Source organism: Petaurus breviceps, unplaced genomic scaffold (assembly GCF_028583685.1).
Source record: "Petaurus breviceps papuanus isolate PSGF00001 unplaced genomic scaffold, PetGlider_PUasm1.0 38, whole genome shotgun sequence".
In the NCBI taxonomy this organism is placed as follows: Eukaryota; Metazoa; Chordata; class Mammalia; order Diprotodontia; family Petauridae; genus Petaurus; species Petaurus breviceps.
This window is the reverse complement of record NW_027186304.1, coordinates 55,396,614-55,405,791: the sequence shown is the minus strand read 5'-3', so window position 1 is coordinate 55,405,791 and position 9,178 is coordinate 55,396,614. Positions and strand designations below refer to the sequence as shown.

The following is a 9,178-nucleotide window of genomic DNA, read 5'->3' as shown; positions in this document are numbered from 1 at the left end:
TGGAGGAGGAACAAGTAAGGCTGGTAACTGCACAGCCCTGCCTCATTTTAACCCAATTTATTTGCAAGTCAAGACATCACCTTCCTGATATCATTGGTTCTCTTCCAGAACAAGGGTGAACAACAGCAAAGATATCTTGTGATAATGGGTAAGTTTCAAGTTTCAACATTCTCCTCTGTAAAATATGGGCAATGACACTTACCTTACTTTACTTATGGAATAGTTGCAATAAAAATTCTTTATATACTAAGAATATTTTAATACCTCATTTCATTGATGTGACTATTCCAAATGGTGCTGATTGCCTTAGCAAGCTATACCCACATGCATAAAATGAATAACATGTATCTATCCCTGAACATACATGTATGTATGCATCTGTGTATGTTAGATTGTTGTACATGTATATTATTTGGAAGGTATTATCAAACTCTTTGGATAATTTTTCAACCTCCTAATGCTTTATAATAGGACAGAGTACCTGCATGGTACATAGCAGGTACTTCATAAATTTTTGAGTTGAATATTAGTGAAAAACCTGCAATTATCTTCTTGGTTCTTGTTTCATATACAGCAAAAAAAAACCTCAATATCTGTAATGATCCTATTCTTGCAATAATATGTACATTTATCTCACATTTCAAGTACCAACAGTTAATGTTTGTACATAATCTGGAAACTACACAAGTCCTAGCATCCCTTGCCTGTTTTTCCACAACTGGGTAGAAACCAACTTTTCCATCACTTCAGAAGGGTCGTTTTTTATTTTTCTTTGTTTATTGCATCACCCTGGTCAAAGAAGTCATCACCTGAAAAAAAACATAGCTATATAAGACTGTGTTTACAGCATTATTATGATCCTTCAATATTTACAACCCAACTTGGAATTGCAAAGTTGGTAGTTGTACCTGGATTACCCATCTCTTAGATTTGTGAATAAAATAATGGTTAGGTCAATTCATAAAAACAATAGATAATTTCATTAAAAATGATGAAATGACATGTCAAAATTTATGGGATGTAGTCAAAGCAATACTTAGGGGAAAATTTATATCTCTGATTGCTTACGTCAATAAAATAGAGAAAGAGCAGGTCAATGAATTGAGCATGCAACTGAAGAAAAACTAGAAGAAAGAACAAATTAACCTCCCCAATTAAATACCAAATTGGAAATCATGAAATCAAAGAGGATATTAATAAAATTGAAAGCAAGAAAACCATTGAACTAATAAATAAAACTAGAAGCTAGTTTTATGAAGAATAAAATAAATAATCCATTGGTTAATTTGATTAGGAAAAGGAGAAAACCAAATTACTAGTATTAAAAATGAAAGGGGTGAATTCATTACCAATGAAGAGGAAATTAAGACAATTGTTCTGAACTATTTTGCCCAATTATATGCCAACAAATTTGACAATTTAAATGAAATGGGAGAATGTTTAAAAAATATAAATTACCCAGATTAACAAAAGGAGAAATAAAATACTGAAATAACCCAATCTTAAAAAAAAAATGAATAAGCCATCAGTGACCTTCCCCAGGACCAGATGGATTCATGGGTGGATTCTACCAAACATTCAAAGAATAATTAATAATAAAAATAAAGAACAGTTAATCCCAATACTGTGAAAAATATTTGGAAAAAATAGATGAAAGAGCCCTACCAAATTCCTTTCATGACACGAATATAGTGCCTGATACCTAAACCAGGATGAGCAAACAGAGAAAAAAATTATAGACCAATTTCCCTAATGAATATTGATGCAAAAAAATTTTAAAACACTAGTAAAGAGATTACAGCAACACATCATAAGGCTCATACACTGTGAGTGGGAAGGATTTATACCAGGAATGCAGGAGTGGTTCAATATTAGTAAAACTATCAGTGTAACTGACCTTATCAACAACAAAAACCAACAGAAACCACATGATTATCTCAATAGATGAAGAAAAATACTTTGACCAGATATAACACCCATTCCTACTAAAAAACACTATAGAGCATAGGAATAAATGGAGCTTACCTTAAAATGATAAGTAAAATTTATTTTTTTCTATTTATTTATTGTTTAATTTTAGTTTACAACATTCATTTCCACAAGATTTTGAGGTGCAAATTTTCCCCTGCCTTTTCCCTACCCACCACCCCAAAACAGTGATCCCACTGAATACCCCCTCTCCCAATCTGCTCTCTTCTATATCCTCCCACATCCCCCCTCCAACTTTCTAGTAGGGCAAGATGGATCTTCATACCCCAGTGCCTGTATATCTTATTTCCCAGTTGCATGTAAAATAATAATAATAATAATAATTTTTTTAAATTTGATTTTAAAACTTTGAATTCTGGATTCTTTCCCTTCTTCCCTCGTCACCCACCCTTACTGGGGATATAAGCAATTCAATATAGGTTGTACATGTGTAGCTATGCAAAACATTTCCATGGTGGATATATTGTGAAAGACTGACTATATTTCCCTCCATCCTATCCTGCCCCCCACTTTTTCTATTCTCTACTTTGACCCTGCCCCTTTTCAAAAGTGGGTGCTTCCAACTTCCCTCCTCCCCACCCTGACCTCCCCTTCATCATTCCCCCTCTCATCCCCTTCCCCACTACTCTCCTGTAGGGCAAGATACCCTATTTAGTGTGTATGTCATTCCCTCTCTAAGCCAAATACAATGAGAGTAAGGTTGACCGTTCCTTTTTGTCTTCCTGTTCTTCCCCTCCATTGTAACAGGTTTCCCCTTGCCTCTTCTATATGAAATAATTTACCCCATTCTGTCTCTCCCCTTCTCCTTTCATTATATTCCTCTCTCACCTCTCAGTTTCACCTTTTAAGTATCATCCTTTCCTATTCAATTGATCATGTACCTTGTCTATGTATACATGTACACATACAGACACACACTCACATGTATTCATATGCTTATATACCTTCCTATATAGACATATATGTATGTATGTATAAATATACATATATGTGTATGTATATACATACACACACAAATTTCTATTCCCTTCAATTATCCTCATACTGAGAAAAGTTTCATAAGTTAACAATTATAGTTTTTCCAAGTAGGCATGTAAATAGTTCAACTTTGATAAGTTCTTCATGGTTTCCCTATTTACCTTCTCATGCTTCTCTTTGCATTTGCATGTCAAATTTTCTGTTCAACTCTGGTTTTTTCATCAAGAATGCTTGACAGTCCTCTATTCCACTGAATGACTATATTTTCCCCTGAAACATTACACTCAGTTTTGCTGGGTAGGTGATCCTTGTTTTTAATCCTTGCTCCGTTGACTGCCAGAATATCATATTCCAAGCCCTCTGATCCCTTAAGGTAGAAGCTACTAGATCTTGTGTTATCCTGATTGTGTTTCCACAATATTCAAATTGTTTCTTCTTGGCTGCTTGTAATATTTTCTCCTTGACTTGGGGACTCTGGAACCTGGCTATAATATTCCTAAAAATATTCTTTTTAGTATCTTTTTCAAGAGATGATCAGTGAATTCTTTCAATTTCCATTTTGCCCTCTGGTTCTAAAATGTCAGGGCAATTTTCCTTGAGAACTTCTTCAAGGATGATTTCTAGGTTCTTTTTGTGATCATGGCTTTCAGGTAGTCCAATAATTTTTAAATGATCTCTCCTGGATCTATTTTCCAGGTCAGTGGTGTTTCCATTGAGATATTTCACATTGCCTTCTATTTTTTCATTTTAAAAAATCTGTTTAATAGTATCTTGATTTCTCATAAAGTCATTAGATTCCATTTGCTCCCATCTAATTCTGAAGGAATTATTCTCTTCAGTGAGCTTTTGAAATTCCTTTTATGTCTGGCAAATTCAGCTTTTTAACGCATTCTTCTATTCATTGACTTTTTGGGCCTCTTTTGCCATTTGAGTTAGTGTATTTTTTAAGGTGTTATTTTCTTCAGTCAGGTTGTTGACTCTCTTTTCATGATTTTCTTGCATCATTCTCATTTCTCTTCCCAATTTTTCCTCCACTTTTCTTACTTGATTTTCCAAATCCTTCCTGAGCCCCTCCATGGCCTGTAAGCAATGCATATTTTTCTTGGAAGTTTTTGGTGCAGCAGTTCTGACTTCTTTGTCTTCCTCCCATTCTATGCTTTAATCCTTTTTGTCCCCAAAAAAGGAATCTAAGGTTTGATTGCTGTGCCTGTTTTGCTTCCTCTGCTTGCTCATGTTGCCACTCAATTACTTGACTTTTCAGCTTTTTGCCACAGTAGGACTCTGCTTCCAGAGAGGAGAGCTTTGTCCCAAATCTGGGGTTTTCATAGCTGTTGGAGATATTAGTTGGGTGCCCTCTCTGCAGACCCCACAAACTCTGCCCCACTGCCACACATACCCCAGGACCTCCACCCAAGATAGTGATGCAAATCTAAGCAAGAGCAATTACCCTCTGAATGGTTGTTTTGTCCCCATAAAATCTGCAGGCCAGGTGTTCTGAAGTAGCCACATGGTGGTGGCTGCACAGCTGCCACACCTCCACTGCTTTTTTCCCCAGGGGCAGGGGCTTGACTGCATTCTTCTATCCCTCCCCAGTTCCAACAGAGTTCCACACTGACCTTTTGCTTGCTCTTTGGCATTTATGGGTTGATAATTCTGGAAACTGCCGCAGGTGCTGGTGATTCACTCTCCCAAAGTCTGCTCCACCTGCTGCTGGTTGGGAATGCCCTAGGGTTAAAACTGCAGGCTTATGTGGGGCTGGGCTTGACTCCCAGCTGGATGTGATAGAACCTTCCTGTTAGCCTGCCGGACTGCCTTCAGAGGGAGATTTGTTTCTCTCTGTCACCTTTTTGGGTTCTGTAGCTCTAAAATTTGTTTAGAGTCATATTTTTAGGTATTTGAGGTAGTCATGGGGGGAGTTCAGGGAGTTTTCCTGCTTTTGTGCCACCATCTTGGCTCCCAGTAAGTAATATTTATCTAAAACCATCAGCAAGCATTATCTATAATGGAGATAAGCTAGAAGCCTTCACAATACAATTGGGTGAAGCAAGGATGCCCATTATCACCTCTATTATTCACTATTGTGCTAGCAATAAGAGAAGAAAAGGAAATGGAAGGAATTACAATAGGCAATGAGGAAACAAAACTATCATCTTTCCAGATGATATGTTATACTTAGAGAAGTGTAGGGAATCAACTAAAAACCTATTTGAGATTATTAACAATTTAGCAAAGCATCATTATCCAAAATAAACCTACATAAATCATCAGCATTTCTATAAATTACCAACAAAGTCCAGCAGCAAGAGAAATTCATTTAAAATAATAGTAGACAATATAAAATAATTGGAATTCTACCTGTCGTCAAGACAAAACCAGGAACAATATGAAGGCAACTATAAAAGACTTTTCATACAAATAAAATCAGATCTAAACAACTGGAAAAAATATTGTTTGTGTGTAGGCTGAGCCAATATCATAAAAATAACAATTCTACCTAAATCTATTTCTTAAGTGCCGTGCCATGTCATACCATTCCATACCATGCCCATTCTTGTTTCTAAAACACTGCCGTCATTGGTCCCAGTTAAAAGCCCGCCTTTTACAAGAAGTTTTTTTTTTTTTTCCAGGCTTACTTCATCTCAGGGCTTTCCTTTTTTGATTACCACCAATGTCACTTGTGTATATCTTTTTGTGTACACAGTTGTTTGCATGTTGTGCCCTCAGACTGTGAGCTCCTTGAGAGCAGCGCCCATTTTCTGTTCTTTTGTTTTTGCCTTTCTTCCCATCCCCCATCGTTAGCATGGTGCCTGAACGTAGTAGTGCTCAATAAATGTTTGTTTTATTTTAGAATTGTGTGATCTTTATCATTAATTGTATATTTTAATATATTTTTATTTTTTCCCCAATTACATGTTAAAACAATTTTTTTAACATTTTAAAAATTTTGAGTTTCAAATTCTATGCCTCCTTTCCCCCTCCCTCCCTTTCCTGAGACAGTAAGAAATCAGATATAGTTTATACATGTGCAATCATGTAAAACATTTCTACATTAGTCATTTTGTACAATAAGACTCAAATAAAAAAGAATGAAAGTGAAAAATAGCATGTTTCAGTCTGTGTTCAAGCAATATCAGTTCTTTCTCTGGAAATGTACAGTATACTTCATCATTAGTTCTTAGGGATTGTCTTGGATTGTATTGCTGAAAATAGCTATGTCACTCACAGTTCTTCATTGAATGATATTGTTGTAACTGTATACAACAATCTCCTGGTTTTCTTCACTTCACATAAGTTTTTCCAGGTTTTTCTGAAATCATTCTGCTTATAATTTCTTATAGAACAATAATATTCCATTACAATCATATACCAAAACTTGTTTAGCCATTACTCAATTGATGGGCATCCCTTGGATTTTCATTTCTAAGCCACCATAAAAAGAGTTGCTATAAATGGTTTTGTACAAATAGGTCCTTTCCCCCTCTTTTTGATGTCTTTGGGATATAGACCTAGCAGTGGTATTGCTATATCAAAGGGTATGCACAGTTTTATAGGCCTTTGGGCATAGTTCCAGATTGCTCTCCAGAATGGTTGGATCAATTCACAACTCCACCAGCTGTGCATTATTGTCCCAGTTTTCCCACATCACCTCCAATGTCCATAATTTTTCCTTTTTTTTTCTAATATTAGCCAATCTGATAGGTGTGAGGTGGTACCTCAGAATTGTTTTAATTTGCATTCCCCTAATCAATAGTGATTTAGAGCACTGTTTCATATGACTATAGATAGCTTTTACTGAATTGATTAACTAGGCAAGGTCCTAGTTAACAGCTTCCCTATATCCATAGAATTAATCTTCCTTTCTGCTTGCTTCCCATTCCAACTCCACTTCCCCTTGCTATGATTTCTAGATTTCATAAAATAGATGACAGACCACACTTCCCTGGCTTCCCTTTGATGTAGGATGTTCCATCAAATTAATGGCCAGAATGTCTAAGTACATGCAAAATGCACTTGGCAAGAGAAGAGAAAATCTATCCTCTGCTCATATATTGGCAAATTGAAATTTAGCAAAATTCTACTTAGTGACATGTTCTTTGCTGCTTACTCTTTTTCTACTGCTTTTCTTCCTCTGCTGCCAGACCCAGACCTGGCTCCTCTTTCTAGTAAGTGTATCCAACTTTGGCTGAGCCTTCCTATTTCTCTCTTCTGAAAATAGCTTAGCTGGAGCTATAGGCGAAGTGTTGTGGTTAGGAAGAATGGAGTGGAGCCTTTCTTTTACTTGATACTAAAAATCTTGGCTTCTTTTTGCTCATTCCAGCTGTTTTCTGAAGGAAGCCAGGTTATAAACAATGATATGCGCTAAGTGGAGGAGAACCTGGGCACAGGACTCTTTGGCTAGTCATGCATTGTCATCCCTCAAGCAGAAAGGAACATTTCACTTTAAAAAGCAACCAACTGTGTATACATATGCATACATACATGCATGCATGCACATGTACATATATACACTTTTTTTTACCACCAGCTTTTCATTTTCACTGAAAACTACTCATCTTGCACTCTTAGCCAACAAATTCCATTAAAGAGATGATTGTACAAGTCAGAAATTGGTCCTGTAGTTATGTGCACCATAAAATCATCACAAGTTTTTGAGTATCTATCTTGCACAAAAGCCATACAGAATAAGAAAAATAGTTTATCCTCACAAAATTTACAGTCATAAACTAATAATTCTAGGACTTTTAAGAACTATTATTTCAGTTTTATTATTTTTTTATTTCATAGCATTTCTTATTCTTCCCTTTAATCATTGCTTCTATAATTGTGTCTGAAAACACATAGGATTTCACATTTTAGGTTTCATATTTTCATATGCATGTTTTAATTTAAAAAGAATTATTAATAAGAAATAAAATTAAATTCATATTGAGCATTTTATGAAAGCCATTGAGTTAATTAGTGTTACAAAACCAGATTTCAGAATCAGATGAAAAAAGGGCCAGGGTAGCTCCCAGGCAAAATGTTTCCAAGAAATTTTGTCAGCATATTGGAGTGTGTCCTTTGAAGATTGTGTCCTGTGCATCACCAATTCTTGTTCCATGTTATTTTGTCAATACCTCCTTTCACTCCTCTCCCCAAAAATCAGTTAAATTATATTTTATTCCATTCAATTCAACAATGATTCAAGTGTTTAAAATGTACCTACACCATGCAGTATGTTGGTTCTGGGGATCTAAAACTGAAAAACAACAGCTTAAATCTAGTAACTCCATTAAAATGTCCCAATTTAAAATAAAAAGGAAAAGCTAAAAAGAGAAGAGAAGAGAAGAGAAGAGAAGAGAAGAGAAGAGAAGAGAAGAGAAGAGAAGAGGAGGGGAGGGGAGGAGAGGGGAAAGGAGGGGAGGGAAGAAATAAGAAAAAACAGTCTTATTTGAGTCTTCCATGGGCATGTTCTCAATCCCTCTTGTCTTCATCCTCTTCAAGTCAAGTCAAGCCAACATGCCATTTATTCAACACTGCTATATGACAGTGATTAGTGCTGGAAATACACATCCAAGCAAAAACATAGTCCCTTCCATTAAGGAGGTGTAATGCCAAGCAAAGGCAACTTCCCAAGGTTCAAAATACCAGCATAGGTGCTCTCCATTTTATTCAGTGACAAGTTAAGAACAGAGAAGATCAAAATATAGCATAATTCGAAATACAGCATTCACCAAGTGTAATTAAATAATCTCCAAGTACTACTCCACCCCTAGACATTACATTCATTTAGTCAATCACAAAGTCCCTCTTCTCAAATGGAGATTAGCTTCCAATCAAAAGCAAAGTACATTCATTTGGTTAGTCACAGAGCATAAAAAGGTCAAAAGTTACCCACCCTTGGATCACAACTGAATAGGCCATCTACCCCAGAGTTACAACAAGCTTAGACACAACATTTAATACCCTAAGAGAGGTCTTTTCTTCATCTTGACCCAAGGGAAGTTCTTAGCAATCTTTGCTCCTGGGGAGGCAAAGCTTAGCAAGGTCATAAGATACATTGCCAGTGTCTTCGTTAATTCATTCTCTGCCTGCAGAACAGTCCTAGGACCCCTGAAAACATTAGCAAAACCCTCTTCCAGGATTTCTGTAAACATACAACAAGAAAATCCTTCTTCAGGGCTTCTGAACCAACAGCAAAATTCCAGAACCTCTGCAACAACAGCATTGG

At 36.1% G+C, this 9,178-nt stretch overlaps 1 long non-coding RNA gene across 1 annotated transcript in view; it reads right to left on the bottom strand.

Moving 5' to 3' along the window:
- Positions 1 to 8,440: 8,440 nt before the first annotated feature.
- The window catches only part of LOC138170523 (uncharacterized), an 8,294-nt gene continuing 7,556 nt past the window's right edge, over positions 8,441 to 9,178 (bottom strand). Inside the window, exon 3 of the long non-coding RNA XR_011170647.1 lies at positions 8,441 to 9,158. This is a non-coding gene — a long non-coding RNA (uncharacterized lncRNA). The remainder of the gene's footprint in view (positions 9,159 to 9,178) is intronic.